Below are 21,694 nucleotides of genomic sequence, written 5' to 3'. Positions count from 1 at the left end.
ATCAGATGGGGTCTAACTCCCATGGCCGGTGTGAATTCTCACGATTCAGTTTGCTACTCTGCCGTTCAGTGACGTCAGTGCCCTTCCTGCCTCAGTTTGCTTGGCCTTTCAGTTCTCACCCCTTCCTATTCAGTTGGCCTGTTCTCACACAGACGTAGTGCTCTTCCTATTCAGTTTGCACTGCCGTTCAGATGACGTCAGTTTATTCCTATTCAGTTTGCTACCAGTATGGGGTCTCTATTCACCGCCGTTGAAGAGTGCCCTTCCTATTCAGTTTGCTACTGCCGTTCAGAGACGTTAGTGCCCTTCCTATTCAGTTTGCTACTGCCGTTCAGAGACGTCTAGTGCCCTTCCTATTCAGTTTGCTACTGCCGTTCAGAGACGTTCCTATTCAGTTTGCTAGAGACTTAGTGCCTATTCAGTTTGCTACTGCCATTCAGAGACGTCAGTGCACTTCCTATTCAGTTTGCTACTGCCATTCAGAGACGTCAGTGCCCTTCCTATTCAGTTGGCTAGTGACGTTAGTGCCCTTCCTATTCAGTTTGCTACTGCCGTTCAGAGACGTCAGTGCCCTTCCTATTCAGTTTGCTACTGCCGTTCAGAGACGTCAGTGCACTTCCTATTCAGTTTGCTACTGCCGTTCAGAGACGTCAGTGCACTTTGGGGCGGCAGGGTAGCCTAGTGGTTAGAGCTTTGGACTAGTAACCAGAAGGTTGCGAGTTCAAACCCCCGAGCTGACAAGGTACAAATCTGTCGTTCTGCCCCTGAACAGGCAGCTAACCCACTGTTCCTTAAGCATTTGTTCTAAACTGACTTGCCTGGTTAAATAAAGGTAAAATTAAAAAAGTTGAGTTTGCTGCTGCCGTTCCGTCATTGAAAATAAGCATTTGTTCTAAACTGATTGCCTGGTTAAATAAAGGTAAAATTAAAAAAAGTTCAGTTTGCTAGCTTGCCGTAGCTGCATCTAGTGAAGTCAGTGGACTTCCTATTCAGTTGGCATAGCTAGACTATCATTGGGAAATAGTTTTATCACCGTGTCCTCTGAAACTAGTCTTTAGACACTGTGATGAGAATGTTTTCAGTCTAGTCTGGGTGGTATTGAATTCAGTGGTTTCCAAATGTCCACTCCCTATTCCCTAATGACCCTATTCCCTATAATAGTCCACTAGCTTGGACCCAGGCCCATAGGCTGCATCCCTAATGACCCTATTCCCTATAATAGTCCACTAGCTTGGACCCATAGGCTGCATCCCTAATGACCCTATTCCCTATAATAGTCCACTAGCTTGGACCCAGGCCCATAGGCTGCATCCCTTAATAGTCCACTACCTTGGGCCCATGACCCTATTCCCTATACCCACTAGGCTGCATCCCTAATGACCCTATTCCCTATATTCCCTATAATAGTCCACTACCTTGGGCCCATAGGCTGCATCCCTAATGACCCTATTCCCTATAATAGTCCACTACCTTGGACCCAGGCCCATAGGCTCCATCCCTAAGTCCACTACCTTGGACCCAGTAGGCTATTCTCTATAATAGTCCACTAGCTTGGACCCAGGCCCATAGGCTGCATCCCTAATGACCTATTCCCTATAATAGTCCACTAGCCCATAGGCTGGGCCCTATTCCCTGCATCCCCCTATTCCCTATAATAGTCCACTGGACTCTATTAATGACCCCTATAATAGTCCACTACCTTGGGCCCATAGGCTGCATTCCTAATGACCCTATTCCCGATGTGATTTTGATAGTCCCTAGTCACTACCTGAGTAGTATTGAACAGTAGTCCACTACTGGCTACTGTAGGCCCTAGTCCACTACCTTGGGCCTCATAGCTGCGCCATCTGGCCCGATGTGATTTTGATAGCCATATTGGATGACGTGGATGAAAGGAAAGTGGTTCAACTTCCATTCAACTGTTCTCAGAAATCACGGGTGTTTTTGGATCGGAGAGGACTGGCGTGTTTGGATCAGAAAAGCACTGGTCTCAAGACAACATGGAGGATAACTAAAGTTTGGACCTTGTTCAGAGACGTTTCAGTCTGAAGTTCAAGCTGCCTCTAGCAAATTATTCAATCTGTTTGTAGTGTTATATCCCTGTAGCGGCCGGGGGTCCCTGTAGCGGCCGGGGGTCCCTGTAGCGGCCGGGGGTCCCTGTAGCGGCCGGGGGTCCCTGTAGCGGCCGGGGGTCCCTACAGAGAGGAATAGATCCAGCTCTTAACCAAATGAAGTTAAACGTTTCTCCTCGGATGGTTGATGTTGAAACAGACAGCAGTTGTTGAATCTGACTCATCTGGCCCCCGGCTGACTTGGCCGTTTGGCCCCCCGGCTGACTTGGCCGCCTGGCCCCCCGGCTGACTTGGCCGCCTGGCCCCCCGGCTGACTTGGCCGCCTGGCCCCCCGGCTGACTTGGCCGCCTGGCCCCCCGGCTGACTTGGGCCCTTGAGGTAGCCAACCATTTCTACTGGGATTAAAAAAAACTTGCTGCAAAGTTAGTGTAAACAACAACAAAAAATAATTTTGTTTTTAAGTGTCCTGAAGATGCAATTGTACCCCTCCTGCTCTATGTGTATAGTATTTCTGTTGGACAGACCCCCCCTCCAGGTGTACCCCTCCTGCTCTATGTACTGTATAGTATTTCTGTCTGACCCCCCCAACTGGGACCTCTAGTTGTAGTACCCCTCCTGCTCTATGTACTGTATTTCTGTCTGACCCCCCCCCCCAGGTGTACCCCTCCTGCTCTATGTACTGTATAGTATTTCTGTCTGACCCCCCCCCCCCAGGTGTACCCCTCCTGCTCTATGTACTGTATAGTATTTCTGTCTGACCCCCCCCCCCCCAGGTGTACCCCTCCTGCTCTATGTACTGTATAGTATTTCTGTCTGACCCCCCCCCAGGTGTACCCCTCCTGCTCTATGTACTGTATAGTATTTCTGTCTGACCCTACCCCCCCCCCCCACCAGGTGTACCCCTCCTGCTCTATGTAACTGTATAGTATTTCTGTCTGGATGCCCCACCCCCCCCAACGCCACCGTGGTGGTGGGCGGTCTCCTGCTCTATGGACTGTATAGTAGGGATTGGTCTACTGGAGTGACGTCCCCCCACCACCTTCAACCAATCAGGTGTACCCCTCCTGCTCTATGACTGTATAGTATTTCTGTCTTTCCCCGGACCCCCCTGTGACTGGCTAGGCAGGAAGCTGTACTGGACGGACTCCTGACTCTATGAGGTGGCCGAGCTGGATGGATCGTCTACGGAGAGTCCTCTTCTGGCAGGACCTGGACCAGCCCCGAGCCATCTCTCTGGACCCGGGTCAGAGAGGGTGTACCTGCCAACCTGTAGTAAAGTCGTGCTACCTGGACCTGGACTGGGGGGACTGTATTTCCTAAAACCAAGAGCTTCTCCCCTTATCTGTCCGTGTACTGGAGGATACCAGGTGTACCCCTCCGTTACTGATCAGTGCTGGCTGGAGGATACCCCCCCGTTGTACCCCTACCTGCTGGAGGTATACTAGAACATCTGTTAGGGGACAGTACAGGCTGGAGGATATGTACTGTATAGGACAGTACAGGCTGGAGGATACTAGAACATTAGGGGACAGTACAGGCTGGAGGTACTAGAACGTTAGGGGACAGTGCATGCTGGTAGGATACTGTTAGGGGACAGTGCATGCTGGAGGATACTAGAACGTTAGGGGACAGTACAGGCTGGAGGATACCAGAACGTTAGGGGACAGTACAGGCTGGAGGATACTAGAACGTTAGGGGACAGTGCATGCTGGAGGATACTAGAACGTTAGGGGACAGTGCATGCTGGAGGATACTAGTTCCTAGGGGACAGTACAGGCTGGAGGATACTAGTACTTAGGGGACAGGCTGGAGGATACTAGAAAGTTAGGGGACAGGCAGGAGGATACTAGAAACGTTAGGGGACAGTACAGGCTGGAGGATACTAGAACGTTAGGGGACAGGCTGGAGGATGCCAGAACGTTAGGGGACAGTGCAGGCTGGAGGATACCAGATGTACTGGACAGTGCAGGCTGGAGGATACTAGAACGTGGTAGGGGACAGTGCAGTCTGGAGGATACCCCGTTAGGGGACAGTCAGGCTGGAGGTACTAGAACGTTAGGGGACAGTGCAGGCTGGAGGATGACCCCCCCCCCCCCACGTCAGGGGACAGTGCCCTGGAGGATACTAGACGTCAGGGGACAGTGCAGGCTGGAGGATCTGAACGTCAGGGGACCCCCAGGCTGGAGGATCTAGCTCGTTAGGGGACAGTGCAGGCTGGAGGATCTGAACGTTAGGGGACAGTGCAGGCTGGAGGATCTAGAACGTTGCTCTAGTGTACTGGAGGATACTAGAATTTTAGTGGACAGTGCAGGCTGGAGGATACTAGAATGTTAGGGGACAGTGCAGGCTGGAGGATACCCAACGTTAGGGGACAGTGCAGGCTGGAGGATACCAGAACGTTAGGGGACAGTGCAGGCTGGAGGATACGATTCCTGCTTAGGGGACAGTGCAGGCTGGATTTACTGTCTGAACCCCAGTACAGGCTGGAGGATACTAGAACGTTCTATGTACAGGCTGGAGGATACTAGAATTTATTGGACAGTACAGGCTGGAGGATACTAGAACGTTAGGGGACAGTGCAGGCTGGAGGATACTAGAACGTTAGGGTACAGGCTGGAGGATACTAGAACGTTCTGTGCAGGCTGGAGGATACCAGAACCAGTACAGGCTGGAGGATACTAGAACGTTAGGGGACAGTGCAGGCTGGAGGATACTAGAACGTTAGGGGACAGTGCAGGCTGGAGGATACTAGAACGTTAGGGGACAGTGCAGGCTGGAGGATACCAGAACCTTAGGGGACAGTGCAGGCTGGAGGATACCAGAACGTTAGGGGACAGTGCAGGCTGGAGGATACTAGAACGTTAGGGTACAGGCTGGAGGATACTAGAACGTTAGGGGACAGTGCAGGCTGGAGGATACGAGAACGTTAGGGGACAGTGCAGGCTGGAGGATTCGAGAACGTTAGGGGACAGTGCAGGCTGGAGGATACGAGAACGTTAGGGGACAGTACAGGCAGGAGGATACTAGAACGTTAGGGGACAGTACAGGCTGGAGGATACTAGAACGTTAGGGGACAGGCTGGAGGATACTAGAAAGTTAGGGGACAGTACAGGCTGGAGGATACTAGAACGTTAGGGGACAGGCTGGAGGATACTAGAAAGTTAGGGGACAGGCATGAGGATACTAGAAAGTTAGGGGACAGGCAGGAGGATACGACAACGTTAGGGGACAGTACAGGCTGGAGGATACTAGAACGTTCGGGGACAGGCTGGAGGATACTAGAACGTTAGGGGACAGTACAGGCTGGAGGATACTAGAACGTTAGGGGACAGTGCAGGCTGGAGGATACGAGAACGTTAGGGGACAGTGCAGGCTGGAGGATACGAGAACGTTAGGGGACAGTGCAGGCTGGAGGATACTAGAACGTTAGGGGACAGGCAGGAGGATACTAGAACGTTAGGGGACAGTACAGGCTGGAGGATACTAGAACGTTAGGGGACAGTACAGGCTGGAGGATACTAGAACGTTAGGGGACAGTACAGGCTGGAGGATACTAGAACGTTAGGGGACAGTACAGGCTGGAGGATACTAGAACGTTAGGGGACAGTACAGGCTGGAGGATACTAGAACGTTAGTGGACAGTACAGGCTGGAGGATACTAGAACGTTAGGGGACAGGCTGGAGGATACTAGAACGTTAGGGGACAGGCTGGAGGATACTAGAACGTTAGGGGACAGTGCAGGCTGGAGGATACTAGAACGTTAGGGGACAGTGCAGGCTGGAGGATACTAGAACGTTAGGGGACAGTGCAGGCTGGAGGATACTAGAACGTTAGGGGACAGTGCAGGCTGGAGGATACTAGAACGTTAGGGGACAGTGCAGGCTGGAGGATACTAGAACGTTAGGGGACAGTGCAGGCTGGAGGATACTAGAACGTTAGGGGACAGGCAGGAGGATACTAGAACGTTAGGGGACAGTGCATGCTGGAGGATACTAGAACGTTAGGGGACAGTACAGGCTGGAGGATACTAGAACGTTAGGGGACAGGCTGGAGGATACTAGAAAGTTAGGGGACAGGCAGGAGGATACTAGAACGTTAGGGGACAGTACAGGCTGGAGGATACTAGAACGTTAGGGGACAGGCTGGAGGATGCCAGAACGTTAGGGGACAGTGCAGGCTGGAGGATACCAGAACGTTAGGGGACAGTGCAGGCTGGAGGATACTAGAACGTTAGGGGACAGTGCAGTCTGGAGGATACTAGAACGTTAGGGGACAGTGCAGGCTGGAGGATACTAGAACGTTAGGGGACAGTGCAGGCTGGAGGATACTAGAACGTCAGGGGACAGTGCAGGCTGGAGGATACTAGAACGTTAGGGGACAGTGCAGGCTGGAGGATACTAGAACGTTAGGGGACAGTGCAGGCTGGAGGATACTAGAACGTTAGGGGACAGTGCAGGCTGGAGGATACTAGAACGTTAGGGGACAGTGCAGGCTGGAGGATTCTAGAACGTTAGGGGACAGTGCAGGCTGGAGGATACTAGAACGTTAGGGGACAGTGCAGGCTGGAGGATACTAGAATGTTAGGGGACAGTGCAGGCTGGAGGATACGAAAACGTTAGGGGACAGTGCAGGCTGGAGGATACGAGAACGTTAGGGGACAGTGCAGGCTGGAGGATACGAGAACGTTAGGGGACAGTGCAGGCTGGAGGATACGAGAACGTTAGGGGACAGTGCAGGCTGGAGGATACGAGAACGTTAGGGGACAGTGCAGGCTGGAGGATACGAGAACGTTAGGGGACAGTGCAGGCTGGAGGATACTAGAACGTTAGGGGACAGTGCAGGCTGGAGGATACGGAGGATACAGGCAGGAATACGTTAGGGGACAGTGCAGGCTGGAGGATACTAGAACGTTAGGGGACAGTGCAGGCTGGAGGATACTAGAACGTTAGGGGCAGTACAGGCTGGAGGATACTAGAACGTTAGGGGACAGGCTGGAGGATACTAGAACGTTAGGGGACAGTGCAGGCTGGAGGATACTAGAAAGTTAGGGGACAGGCAGGAGGATACTAGAAAGTTAGGGGACAGGCAGGAGGATACGACAACGTTAGGGGACAGTACAGGCTGGAGGATACTAGAACATTCGGGGACAGGCTGGAGGATACTAGAACGTTAGGGGACAGTGCAGGCTGGAGGATACGAGAACGTTAGGGGACAGTGCAGGCTGGAGGATACGAGAACGTTAGGGGACAGTGCAGGCTGGAGGATACGAGAACGTTAGGGGACAGGCTGGAGGATACTAGAACATTAGGGGACAGTACAGGCTGGAGGATACTAGAACGTTAGGGGACAGGCTGGAGGATACTAGAACGTTAGGGGACAGGCTGGAGGATACTAGAACGTTAGGGGACAGTGCAGGCTGGAGGATACTAGAAAGTTAGGGGACAGGCAGGAGGATACGACGTTAGGGGACAGTACAGGCTGGAGGATACTAGAACGTTACAGGCTGGACTAGAACGTTAGGGGACAGTACAGGCTGGAGGATACTAGAACGTTAGGGGACATTACAGGCTGGAGGATACTAGAACGTTAGGGGACAGTACAGGCTGGAGGATACTAGAACGTTAGGGGACAGGCTGGAGGATACTAGAACGTTAGGGGACAGGCTGGAGGATACTAGAACGTTAGGGGACAGGCTGGAGGATACTAGAACGTTCGGGGACAGGCAGGAGGATACTAGAACGTTAGGGGACAGTACAGGCTGGAGGATACTAGAACGTTAGGGTACAGGCTGGAGGATACTAGAACGTTAGGGGACAGTGCAGGCTGGAGGATACTAGAACTTTAGGGGACAGTGCAGGCTGGAGGATACTAGAACGTTAGGGGACAGTGCAGGCTGGAGGATACTAGAACGATAGGGGACAGTGCAGGCTGGAGGATACTAGAACGTTAGGGGACAGTGCAGGCTGGAGGATACTAGAACGTTAGGGGACAGTGCAGGCTGGAGGATACTGAACGTTAGGGGACAGTGCAGGCTGGAGGATACTAGAAAGTTAGGGGACAGGCAGGAGGATACTAGAAAGTTAGGGGACAGGCAGGAGGATACGACAACGTTAGGGGACAGTACAGGCTGGAGGATACTAGAACGTTCGGGGACAGGCTGGAGGATACTAGAACGTTAGGGGACAGTACAGGCTGGAGGATACTAGAACGTTAGGGGACAGTGCAGGCAGGAGGATACTAGAACGTTAGGGGACAGTACAGGCTGGAGGATACTAAAATGTTAGGGGACAGTGCAGGCTGGAGGATACTAGAACGTTAGGGGACAGTGCAGGCTGGAGGATACTAGAACGTTAGGGGACAGTGCAGGCAGGAGGATACTAGAACGTTAGGGGAGAGTACTGGCTGGAGGATACTAGAACGTTAGGGGACAGTCTGGAGGATACTAGAACGTTAGGGGACAGGTAGGAGGATACTAGAACGTTAGGGGACAGTGCAGGCTGGAGGATACTAGAACGTTAGGGGACAGTGCAGGCTGGAGGATACCAGAACGTTAGGGGACAGTACAGGCTGGAGGATACTAGAACGTTAGGGGACAGTGCAGGCTGGAGGATACTAGAACGTTAGGGGACAGTGCAGTCTGGAGGATACTAGAACGTTAGGGGACAGTGCAGTCTGGAGGATACTAGAACGTTAGGGGACAGTGCAGGCTGGAGGATACTAGAACGTTAGGGGTCAGTGCAGGCTGGAGGATACTAGAACGTTAGGGGACAGGCAGGAGGATACTAGAACGTTAGGGGACAGGCTGGAGGATACTAGAACGTTAGGGGACAGGCTGGAGGATACTAGAACGTTAGGGGACAGTACAGGCTGGAGGATACTAGAACGTAAGGGGACAGTACAGGCTGGAGGATAATAGAACGTTAGGGGGCAGTACAGGCTGGAGGATACTAGAACGTTAGGGGACAGTTCAGGCTGGAGGATACTAGAACGTTAGGGGACAGCCTGGAGGATACTAGAACATTAGGGGACAGTACAGGCTGGAGGTCCAGGGACCTGTGTGAGAGAGTGTGTCTGTCTGCAGGATTTTATTTTACAAGGTGGTGCTGTGAAGGGAACAGTGTCCCCCTTTGCACTCAGAGACTATTACATTCTTTTGGGAGAACTGTGATGCCTCTCTCTGACCCCACTGATACAGTAGAACTGCCTCTACCAGGACCCACAGCTAGATGCTGTGTTAATGGTGATGTGAGGGCTGTTGACACTTTGTTTACTCTGTTCTGGTTAGTGGAGACGGCTGTTGACACTTTGTTTACTCTGTTCTGGTTAGTGGACATGGCTGTTGACACTTTGTTTACTCTGTTTTGGTTAGTGGACACGGCTGTTGACACTTTGTTTACTCTACTGGTTAGTGGACACGGCTGTTGACACTTTGTTTACTCTGTTCTGGTTAGTGGACATGGCTGTTGACACTTTGTTTACTCTACTGGTTAGTGGACATGGCTGTTGACACTTTGTTTACTCTACTGGTTAGTGGACATGGCTGTTGACACTTTGTTTACTCTACTGGTTAGTGGACACGGCTGTTGACACTTTGTTTACTCTACTGGTTAGTGGACACGGCTGTTGACACTTTGTTTACTCTACTGGTTAGTGGACACGGCTGTTGACACTTTGTTTACTCTACTGGTTAGTGGACACGGCTGTTGACACTTTGTTTACTCTGTTCTGGTTAGTGGACATGGCTGTTGACACTTTGTTTACTCTACTGGTTAGTGGACACGGCTGTTGACACTTTGTTTACTCTGTTCTGGTTAGTGGACACGGCTGTTGACACTTTGTTTACTCTGTTCTGGTTAGTGGACACGGCTGTTGACACTTTGTTTACTCTGTTCTGGTTAGTGGACACGGCTGTTGACACTGTTTACTCTGTTCTGGTTAGTGGACACGGCTGTTGACACTGTTTACTCTGTTCTGGTTAGTGGATATGGCTGTTGACACTTTGTTTACTCTGTTCTGGTTAGTGGACACGGCTGTTGACACTGTTTGTTTACTCTGTTCTGGTTAGTGGACACGGCTGTTGACACTTTGTTTACTCTGTTCTGGTTAGTGGACACGGCTGTTGACACTTTGTTTACTCTGTTCTGGTTAGTGGACATGGCTGTTGACACTTTGTTTACTCTACTGGTTAGTGGACACGGCTGTTGACACTTTGTTTACTCTGTTCTGGTTAGTGGACACTGCTGTTGACACTTTGTTTACTCTGTTCTGGTTAGTGGACACGGCTGTTGACACTTTGTTTACTCTGTTCTGGTTAGTGGACATGGCTGTTGACACTTTGTTTACTCTCTACTGGTTAGTGGACACGGCTGTTGACACTTTGTTTACTCTGTTCTGGTTAGTGGACACGGCTGTTGACACTTTGTTTACTCTACTGTTCTGGTTAGTGGACATGGCTGTTGACACTTTGTTTACTGTACTGGTTAGTGGACACGGCTGTTGACACTTTGTTTACTCTGTTCTGGTTAGTGGACACGGCTGTTGACACTTTGTTTACTCTGTTCTGGTTAGTGGACACGGCTGTTGACACTTTGTTTACTCTACTGGTTAGTGGACACGGCTGTTGACACTGTTTACTCTGTTCTGGTTAGTGGATATGGCTGTTGACACTTTGTTTACTCTGTTCTGGTTAGTGGACACGGCTGTTGACACTGTTTGTTTACTCTGTTCTGGTTAGTGGACACGGCTGTTGACACTTTGTTTACTCTGTTCTGGTTAGTGGACACGGCTGTTGACACTTTGTTTACTCTACTGGTTAGTGGACACGGCTGTTGACACTTTGTTTACTCTACTGGTTAGTGGACACGGCTGTTGACACTTTGTTTACTCTGTTCTGGTTAGTGGACACTGCTGTTGACACTTTGTTTACTCTGTTCTGGTTAGTGGACACGGCTGTTGACACTTTGTTTACTCTCTACTGGTTAGTGGACACGGCTGTTGACACTTTGTTTACTCTGTTCTGGTTAGTGGACATGGCTGTTGACACTTTGTTTACTCTCTACTGGTTAGTGGACACGGCTGTTGACACTTTGTTTACTCTGTTCTGGTTAGTGGACATGGCTGTTGACACTTTGTTTACTCTACTGGTTAGTGGACACGGCTGTTGACACTTTGTTTACTCTGTTCTGGTTTGTGGACACGGCTGTTGACACTTTGTTTACTCTGTTCTGGTTAGTGGACATGTCTGTTGACACTTTGTTTACTCTGTTCTGGTTAGTGGACATGGCTGTTGACACTTTGTTTACTCTGTTCTGGTTAGTGGACACGGCTGTTGACACTTTGTTTACTCTGTTCTGGTTAGTGGACACTGCTGTTGACACTTTGTTTACTCTGTTCTGGTTAGTGGACACGGCTGTTGACACTTTGTTTACTCTCTACTGGTTAGTGGACACGGCTGTTGACACTTTTTTTACTCCGTTCTGGTTAGTGGACACTGCTGTTGACACTTTGTTTACTGTGTTCTGGTTAGTGGACATGGCTGTTGACACTTTGTTTACTCTGTTCTGGTTAGTGGACATGGCTGTTGACACTTTGTTTACTCTGTTCTGGTTAGTGGACACTGCTGTTGACACTTTGTTTACTCTGTTCTGGTTTGTGGACATGGCTGTTGACACTTTGTTTACATTTCACCAGTCTGTGCTCTCTGAGTGGATATAATAGCTTTGTCTCTTTCAGTAGTTGGGCCAGCCAGCTGGGACATACACTATCTCTGTCACATACATTTAGGTGTGTCACATAGTTTCTATTTTGAACTTGCTGCTTGCCAAATCTCAAATTGTCTTTGTTCAGCTGACATGAGCTGCAGTTGAGGAAGTCGGAAGTTTATATACACTTAGTTTGGAGTCGTTAAAACAACTCGTTTTTCAACCACTCCACACATTTCTTGTGAACGAACTATAGTTTTGGCAAGTCGGTTAGGACATCTACTTTGTGCATGACACAAGTCATTTTTCCAAAAATAGTTTACGGACAGATTATTTCACTTATAATTCACTGTATCACAATTCCAGTGGGTCAGAAGTTTACATTAACTTTGTTGACTGTGCCTTTAAACAGCTTGGAAAAATTCCAGAAAATGATGTCATGGCTTTAGAAGCTTCTGATAGGCTAATTGACATAATTTGAGTCAGTTGGAGGTTTACCTGTGGATTTATTTCAAGGCCGACCTTCAAAACCAGTGCCTCTTTGCTTGACATCATGGGAAAATCAAAAGAAATCCGCCTAAAAAAATTGTAGACATCCACAAGTCTGGTTCATCCTTGAGAGAAATTTCCAAACGCCTGAAGGTACCAGGTTCATCTGTACAAACAATAGTATACAAGTATAAACACCATGGGACCATGCAGCCGTCATACCGCTCAGGAAGGAGACGCGTTCTGTCTGCTAGAAAAAAGTGCAAATCAATCCCAGAACAACAGCGAAGGACCTTGTGAAGATGCTGGAGGAAACGGGTACAAAAGTATCTATATCCACAGTAAAACGAGTCCTATATCGACATAACCTGTAAGGCCTCTCCGCAAGGAAGAAGACACTGCGGACATGCGGACAAAGATCGTACTTTTTGGAGAAATGTCCTCTGGTCTGATGAAACAAGAATAGAACTGTTTGGCCATAATGACCATCGTTATGCTTGGAGGAAATAGGGGGAGGCTTGCATGCCGAAGAACACCATCCCAACTGTGAAGCATGGGGGTGGCAGCATCGTGTTGTGGGTGTGCTTTGCTGCAGGAGGGACTGGTGCACTTCACAAAATAGATGGCATCGTGAGGCAAGAAAATTATGTGGATATATTCAAGCAACATCTCAAGACATCAGTCAAGAAGTTAAAGCTTGGTCACAAATGGGTCTTTCAAATGGACAATGACCCCAAGCATACGTCCAAAGTTGTGGCAAAATGGCTTAAGGACAAGGCCTACAAACCTGACTCAGTTACACCAGCTCTGTCAGGAGGAATGGGGCCAAAATTCAACTTAATTGTGGAAGGCTACCCGAAATGTTTGACCTCAGTTAAACAATTTAAAGGCAATGCTACCAAACACTCAATTAGTTTATGTAAACTTCTGACCCACTGGGAATGTGATGAAAGAAATAAAAGCTGAAATAACTCTTCTCTCTACTATTATTCTGACATTTCACATTCTTAAAATAAGTGGTGATCCTAAGTTACCTAAGACGGGGAATTTCTGCTAAGATTTAAATGTCAGGAATTCTGAAAAACTGAGTTTAAATGTATGTAAACTTCCGACTTCAACTACATCAATGCGCTTGGCGGGCCGATTCTTCCAGAGTACTTAAAGGTAGATTTTATATTGGTAGGATCTGGACCATCCTGTGTTGTCCAGGCTGTATTTAGGGGGTTATATTGGTAGGATCTGGACCATCCTGTATTTAGGGTGTTATATTGGTAGGATCTGGACCATCCTGTGTTGTCCAGGTAGGATCTGGGCCATATTTAGGGTGTTATATTGGTAGGATCTGGACCATCCTGTGTTTTAGTCCATCCTGTGCTTTAGGGTGTTATATTGGTAGGATCTGGACCATCCTGTGTATTTAGGGTTTATATTGGTAGGATCTGGACCATCCTGTGTATTTAGGGTGTTATATTGGTAGGATCTGGACCATCCTGTGTTGTCCATTTAGGGTGTTATATTGGTAGGATCTGGACCATCCTGTGTTGTCCAGGCTGTTAGGGTGTTATATTGGTAGGATCTGGACCATCCTGTGGGTGTTATATTGGTAGGATCTGGACTATCCTGTGTTGTCCAGGCTGTTTTAGGGTGTTATATTGGTAGGATCTGGACCATCCTGTGTATTTAGGGTGTTATATTGGTAGGATCTGGACCATCCTGTGTATTTAGGGTGTTATATTGGTAGGATCTGGACCATCCTGTGTTGTCCAGGCTGTATTTAGGGTGTTATATTGGTAGGATCTGGACCATCCTGTGTATTTGGTAGGGGCCATGTTATATTGGTAGGATCTGGACCATCCTGTGTATTTAGGGTGTTATATTGGTAGGATCTGGACCATCCTGTGTATTTAGGGTGTTATATTGGTAGGATCTGGACATCCTGTGTATTTAGGGTGTTATATTGGTAGGATCTGGACCATCCTGTGTATTTAGGGTGTTATATTGGTAGGATCTGGACCATCCTGTGTTGTCCAGGCAGTATTTAGGGTGTTATATTGGTCCTGGATGTATTTAGGGTGGACCATCCTGTATTTAGGGTGTTATATTGGTAGGATCTGGACCATCCTGTGTTGTCCAGGCTGTATTTAGGGTGTTATATTGGTAGGATCTGGACCATCCTGTATTTAGGGTGTTATATTGGTAGGATCTGGACCATCCTGTGTATTTAGGGTGTTATATTGGTAGGATCTGGACCATCCTGTGTTGTCCAGGCTGTATTTAGGGTGTTATATTGGTAGGATCTGGACCATCCTGTATTTAGGGTGTTATATTGGTAGGATCTGGACCATCCTGTATTTAGGGTGTTATATTGGTAGGATCTGGACCATCCTGTGTATTTAGGGTGTTATATTGGTAGGATCTGGACCATCCTGTGTATTTAGGGTGTTATATTGGTAGGATCTGGACCATCCTGTGTATTTAGGGTGTTATATTGGTAGGATCTGGACCATCCTGTGTATTTAGGGTGTTATATTGGTAGGATCTGGACCATCCTGTGTATTTAGGGTGTTATATTGGTAGGATCTGGACCATCCTGTATTTAGGGTGTTATATTGGTAGGATCTGGACCATCCTGTGTATTTAGGGTGTTATATTGGTAGGATCTGGACCATCCTGTGGGTGTTATATTGGTAGGATCTGGACCATCCTGTGTATTTAGGGTGTTATATTGGTAGGATCTGGACCATCCTGTGTATTTAGGGTGTTATATTGGTAGGATCTGGACCATCCTGTGTATTTAGGGTGTTATATTGGTAGGATCTGGACCATCCTGTGTATTTAGGGTGTTATATTGGTAGGATCTGGACCATCCTGTGTTGTCCAGGCTGTATTTAGGGTGTTATATTGGTAGGGACATCTCAAGACATCAGGATCTGGACCATCCTGTGTATTTAGGGTGTTATATTGGTAGGATCTGGACCATCCTGTGTGTTATGTTGGTAGGATCTGGACCATCCTGTGTTGTCCAGGCTGTATTTAGGGTGTTATATTGGTAGGATCTGGACCATCCTGTATTTAGGGTGTTATATTGGTAGGATCTGGACCATCCTGTGTTGTCCAGGCTGTATTTAGGGTGTTATATTGGTAGGATCTGGACCATCCTGTGTGTTATTTAGGGTGTTATTTAGGGTGTTATATTGGTAGGATCTGGACCATCCTGTATTTAGGGTGTTATATTGGTAGGATCTGGACCATCCTGTATTTAGGGTGTTATATTGGTAGGATCTGGACCATCCTGTATTTAGGGTGTTATATTGGTAGGATCTGGACCATCCTGTGTTGTCCAGGCTGTATTTAGGGTGTTATATTGGTAGGATCTGGACCATCCTGTGTTGTCCATCCTGTATTTAGGGTGTTATATTGGTAGGATCTGGACCATCCTGTGTTGTCCAGGCTGTATTTAGGGTGTTATATTGGTAGGATCTGGGCCATCCTGTGTATTTAGGGTGTTATATTGGTAGGATCTGGACCATCCTGTGTTGTCCAGGCAGTATTTAGGGTGTTATATTGGTAGGATCTGGACCATCCTGTATTTAGGGTGTTATATTGGTAGGATCTGGACCATCCTGTGTTGTCCATGTTTTAGGGTGTTATATTGGTAGGATCTGGACCATCCTGTATTTAGGGTGTTATATTGGTAGGATCTGGACCATCCTGTATTTAGGGTGTTATATTGGTAGGATCTGGACTATCCTGTGTTGTCCAGGCAGTATTTAGGGTGTTATATTGGTAGGATCTGGACCATCCTGTGTATTTAGGGTGTTATATTGGTAGGATCTGGACCATCCTGTATTTAGGGTGTTATATTGGTAGGATCTGGACCATCCTGTGTATTTAGGGTGTTATATTGGTAGGATCTGGACCATCCTGTATTTAGGGTGTTATATTGGTAGGATCTGGACCATCCTGTGTATTTAGGGTGTTATATTGGTAGGATCTGGACCATCCTGTGTATTTAGGGTGTTATATTGGTAGGATCTGGACCATCCTGATTTAGGGTGTTATATTGGTAGGATCTGGACCATCCTGTGTATTTAGGGTGTTATATTGGTAGGATCTGGACCATCCTGTGTATTTAGTGTTATATTGGTAGGATCTTCCTGTGTTGTCCAGGCAGTATTTAGGGTGTTATATTGGTAGGATCTGGACCATCCTGTATTTAGGGTGTTATATTGGTAGGATCTGGACCATCCTGTGTTGTCCAGGCAGTATTTAGGGTGTTATATTGGTAGGATCTGGGCCATCCTGTGTATTTAGGGTGTTATATTGGTAGGATCTGGACCATCCTGTGTTGTCCAGGCAGTATTTAGGGTGTTATATTGGTAGGATCTGGGCCATCCTGTATTTAGGGTGTTATATTGGTAGGATCTGGGCCATCCTGTGTATTTAGGGTGTTATATTGGTAGGATCTGGACCATCCTGTGTATTTAGGGTGTTATATTGGTAGGATCTGGACCATCCTGTGTTGTCCAGGCAGTATTTAGGGTGTTATATTGGTAGGATCTGGACCATCCTGTATTTAGGGTGTTATATTGGTAGGATCTGGACCATCCTGTGTTGTCCAGGCAGTATTTAGGGTGTTATATTGGTAGGATCTGTGTATTTAGGGTGTTATATTGGTAGGATCTGGGCCATCCTGTGTATTTAGGGTGTTATATTGGTAGGATCTGGACCATCCTGTGTTGTCCAGGCTGATGTTGGCCTTGCAGACTGAAGGGTTTTATTAAACAGTTGGTTTCTGTTTTCTTCCAACAAGTGTGGCTCCATCTTTTGATCTGTTTTTAAGCTACAAAATATTCTGAACCCGTCACTGAAAGATCAGACTCTACAAGGCCACACAGGACTCGTTAGAACCGAGTGGATAAGACCAGGCAGTAAATCAGACTGGGGGAAACATCATCACTGATGTCCTTGTTTTCTACCCACAAGATCAGACGACATGAGAGCCTGAGTCCTCTTCCCAATACCTTTCTAATTCATTTCAGTCACTTCACACCTTCACATTGAAATACTGTCAAAGGGCAGACTGATTGGCAGACTGATTGGCAAATTGGCAGACTGATTGGCAGACTGATTGGCAGACTGGTCGTATATAGACTGTCAAAAGGACTGGCTGTATATAGACTGTCAAAAGGACTGGCAGACTGATTGGTCGTATATAGACTGTCAAAAGGACTGGCAGACTGATTGGTCTTAAATAGACTGTCAAAAGGACTGGCAGACTGATTGGTAGTAAATGGACTGTCAAAAGGACTGGCAGACTGATTGGTAGTAAATGGACTGTCAAAAGGACTGGCAGACTGATTGGTAGTATATAGACTGTCAAAAGGACTGGCAGACTGATTTGTAGTAAATAGACTGTCAAAAGGACTGGCAGACTGATTGGTAGTATATGGACTGTCAAACCGCCTGGCAGACTGATTTTATAATAGACTGTCATAGCCCCGCCCCCCCAAAAAGTTAACCTTATTCATTTAATATTTTACATTGTGTGGGGGGGCAGCTATGACTGTGTCATGGCCCAAAGTCCCACCTAAACAAGTGTGTGTGTGGGGGGGGTGGGGGTGCGTAAGGGCTCCAGTCTCACCTAAATAGGTAGGGGGGGCAGCAGTCTAATGAATGTGAACTATTAGTTTAGGCTAGCTGCTGGGTTCAGGTCTCTTTGGAAGCCCTCAGGATGTGACTGAGGGGAGTTTGATTCTCCCAGGAGGGTCACGGTGAGGCTGTGGAGACTGGAGGGGACGAGTGTTACTGTGCTGGGCTGACCAGGTGAACCTTTGGGTAACCCGAGAGTGAAGCCAGACAAAGGCTTCAAGAGGAATCTGATACTGTGGATGCTGGACCATACTGGTGGGCTGGCCTGAGCTCCCATACACCCCTCACCCCCTCTCAGCTGAAGCCTACTCTCTCCTCAGGTAACACGTGTAGCCCATCACCCCCCTCACTAAAAACATGGCCCCGAGTCGCCCATTAGCCGAGGGTCGTTGTTGTATTTAGCATTGTTGTCGCATACAGTAAAATACGGTATACCGACCGGCCCTACTCCAGTTCCTACCTCTGCTGGTTTCTAAGGTGGAAACGTAGCGCTGTGATGGGTTTAGCAGTAGGGCTAAGGTGGAAACGTAGCGCTGTGATGGGTTTAGCAATAGGGCTAAGGTGGAAACGTAGCACTGTGATGGGTTTAGCAGGAGGGCTCAGGTGGAAACGTAGCGCTGTGATGGGTTTAGCAGGAGGGCTCAGGTGGAAACGTAGCGCTGTGATGGGTTGTGGAAACGTAGCGCTGTGATGGGTTGTGGAAACGTAGCGCTGTGATGGGTTTAGCAGTAGGGCTAAGGTGGAAACGTAGCGCTGTGATGGGTTTAGCAGAAGGGCTAAGGTGGAAACGTAGCGCTGTGATAGGTTTAGCAGAAGGGCTCAGGTGGAAACGTAGCGCTGTGATGGGTTTAGCAGAAGGGCTCAGGTGGAAACGTAGCGCTGTGATGGGTTGTGGAAACGTAGTGCTGTGATGGGTTTAGCAGAAGGGCTAAGGTGGAAACGTAGCGCTGTGATGGGTTTAGCAGAAGGGCTAAGGTGGAAACGTAGCGCTGTGATAGGTTTAGCAGAAGGGCTCAGGTGGAAACGTAGCGCTGTGATAGGTTTAGCAGAAGGGCTCAGGTGGAAACGTAGCGCTGTGATGGGTTTAGCAGAAGGGCTCAGGTGGAAACGTAGCGCTGTGATGGGTTGTGGAAACGTAGCGCTGTGATGGGTTTAGCAGAAGGGCTCAGGTGGAAACGTAGCGCTGTGATGGGTTGTGGAAACGTAGAGCTGTGATGGGTTGTGGAAACGTAGAGCTGTGATGGGTTTAGCAGAAGGGCTCAGGTGGAAACGTAGCGCTGTGATGGGTTGTGGAAACGTAGCGCTGTGATGGGTTTAGCAGGAGGGCTCAGGTGTGCCCTCCCTCCTCTCTCTCTGCCCCCCCCCTCCTCTCTCTGCCCCTCCTCTCTCTGTCTCCCTCCTCCTCCTCCTCTCTTTGCAGCTCTCCTCTCTCTCTGCCCCCCCCTCCTCCTCCTCTCTTTGCAGCTCTCCTCTCTCTGCCCCCCCCCTCCTCCTCTCTTTGCAGCTCTCCTCTCTCTGCTCCCCCCTCCTCCTCTCTTTGCAGCTCTACTCTCTCTCTGCCCCCCCTCCTCCTCCTCCCCCCTCCTCCTGCAGCTCTCCTCTCTCTCTGCCCCCCCCTCCTCCTCCTCTCTTTGCAGCTCTCCTCTCTCTCTGCCCCCCCCTCCTCCTCTCTTTGCAGCTCTCCTCTCTCTCTGCCCCCCTCCTCCTCCTCTCTTTGCAGCTCTCCTCTCTCTCTGCCCCCCCCCTCCTCTCTTTGCAGCTCTCCTCTCTCTCTGCCCCCCCTCCTCCTCTCTTTGCAGCTCTCCTCTCTCTCTCCCCCCCTCCCCCCCCTCCTCCTCTCTTTGCAGCTCTCCTCTCTCTCTGCCCCCCCCCTCCTCCTCCTCTCTTTGCAGCTCTCCTCTCTCTCTGCCCCCCCTCCTCCTCTCTCTCCTCTCTCTGCCCCCCCCTCCTCCTCCTCTCTTTGCAGCTCTCCTCTCTCTCTGCCCCCCCTCCTCCTCCTCTCTTTGCAGCTCTCCTCTCTCTCTGCCCCCCCCCCCCTCCTCCTCAGCTCTCCTCTCTCTCTGCTTTGCAGCTCTCCTCTCTCTCTGCCCCCCTCCTTCCTCTCTTTGCAGCTCTCCTCTCTCTGCCCCCCTGCCCCCCCTCTCCCCCTCCTCTCTTGCAGCTCTCCTCTCTCTGCCCCCCCTCCTCTCCTCTCTTTGCAGCCCCCCCCCCCCCCCCTCCTCCTCTCTTTGCAGCTCTCCTCTCTCTCTGCCCCCCCCCTCCTCTCTTTGCAGCTCTCCTCTCTCCAAGGCATGCCAGAGGGAGGTATTGGAGTCCTTTATCGTCTAAGTTACTGGCAGCTATTTACACAGGGTAACAGCCAAGCCATGTTGGCATGCAGTGTGTTTGGGGGGGGGGGGGGTCTGGCCCTGTGTGTCAGCTCGGCTCTGCGTCTTCCCTGTAAAAAATGAGTGGGATAAGAGACTGAGCTGGATTCCAACAGGCGCTTGTTGTTATAGTGTGTGTTAATGGGTCTTGGTGGGTGTCTGGCTCACATGTGGGCCGCCTGTTTGATCCACTCAGTGGAAGGAGTGTGGCGACAGATTCAGCCTGGCCTCGCTGCCTGGCCCTGGAGCTACAGATTCAGCCCGGCCTCGCTGCCTGGCCCTGGAGCTACAGATTCAGCCCGGCCTCGCTGCCTGGCCCTGGAGCTACAGATTCAGCCTGGCCTCGCTGCTTGGCCCTGGAGCTACAGATTCAGCCTGGCCTCGCTGCCTGGCCCTGGAGCTACAGATTCAGCCCGGCCTCGCTGCCTGGCCCCGGAGCTACAGATTCAATAAATCAATCAACCTGTCCCCTAACGTTCTTGTATCCTCCAAATCAAATCAAATTTTATTTGTCACATACACATGGTTAGCAGATGTTAATGCGAGTGTAGCGAAATGCTTGTGCTTCTAGTTCCGACAATGCAGTAATAACCAACAAGTAATCTAACTAACAATTCCAAAAACTAATTTCTTATTTACACAAGTGTAAGGGGATAAAGAATATGTACATAAAGATATATGAATGAGTGATGGTACAGAGCAGCATAGGCAAGATACAGTAGATGGTATCGAGTACAGTATATACATATGAGTATGTAAACAAAGTAGTTAAAGTGGCTAGTGATACATGTATTACATAAAGATGCAGTAGATGATATAGAGTACAGTATATACGTATACATATGAGCTGAATAATGTAGGGTATGTAAACATTATATTAGGTAGCATTGTTTAAAGTGGCTAGTGATATATTTTACATTTCCCATCAATTCCCATTATTAAAGTGGCTGGAGTTGAGTCAGTGTGTTGGCAGCAGCCACTCAATGTTAGTGGTGGCTGTTTAACAGTCTGCTGCGCCTTCTTCACAATGCTGTCTGGGTGGGTGGACCAATTCAGTTTGTCTGTGATGTGTATTAGAGGAACTTAAAACTTACTACCCTCTCCACTACTGTTCCATCGATGTGGATAGGGAGGTGTTCCTTCTGCTGTTTCCAGAAGTCCACAATCATCTCCTTAGTTTTGTTGACGTTGAGTGTGAGGTTATTTTCCTGACACCGCACTCCGAGGGCCCTCACCTCCTCCCTGTAGGCCGTCTCGTCGTTGTTGGTAATCAAGCCTACCACTGTTGTGTCGTCTGCAAACTTGATGATTGAGTTGGAGGCGTGCGTGGCCACGCAGTCGTGGGTGAACAGGGAGTACAGGAGAGGGCTCAGAACGCACCCTTGTGGGGCCCCAGTGTTGAGGATCGGCGGG

General features: G+C 49.0%; 1 pseudogene; it reads left to right on the top strand.

Annotated features, from left to right (window-relative positions):
* Positions 1–21,694, top strand: part of LOC135537774 (low-density lipoprotein receptor-related protein 6-like) — a 65,294-nt pseudogene that overhangs the window by 1,902 nt on the left and 41,698 nt on the right.

Source organism: Oncorhynchus masou, unplaced genomic scaffold, assembly GCF_036934945.1.
Source record: "Oncorhynchus masou masou isolate Uvic2021 unplaced genomic scaffold, UVic_Omas_1.1 unplaced_scaffold_841, whole genome shotgun sequence".
Taxonomy (NCBI): Eukaryota; Metazoa; Chordata; class Actinopteri; order Salmoniformes; family Salmonidae; genus Oncorhynchus; species Oncorhynchus masou.
This window is presented reverse-complemented; position numbering and strand designations above follow the sequence as displayed.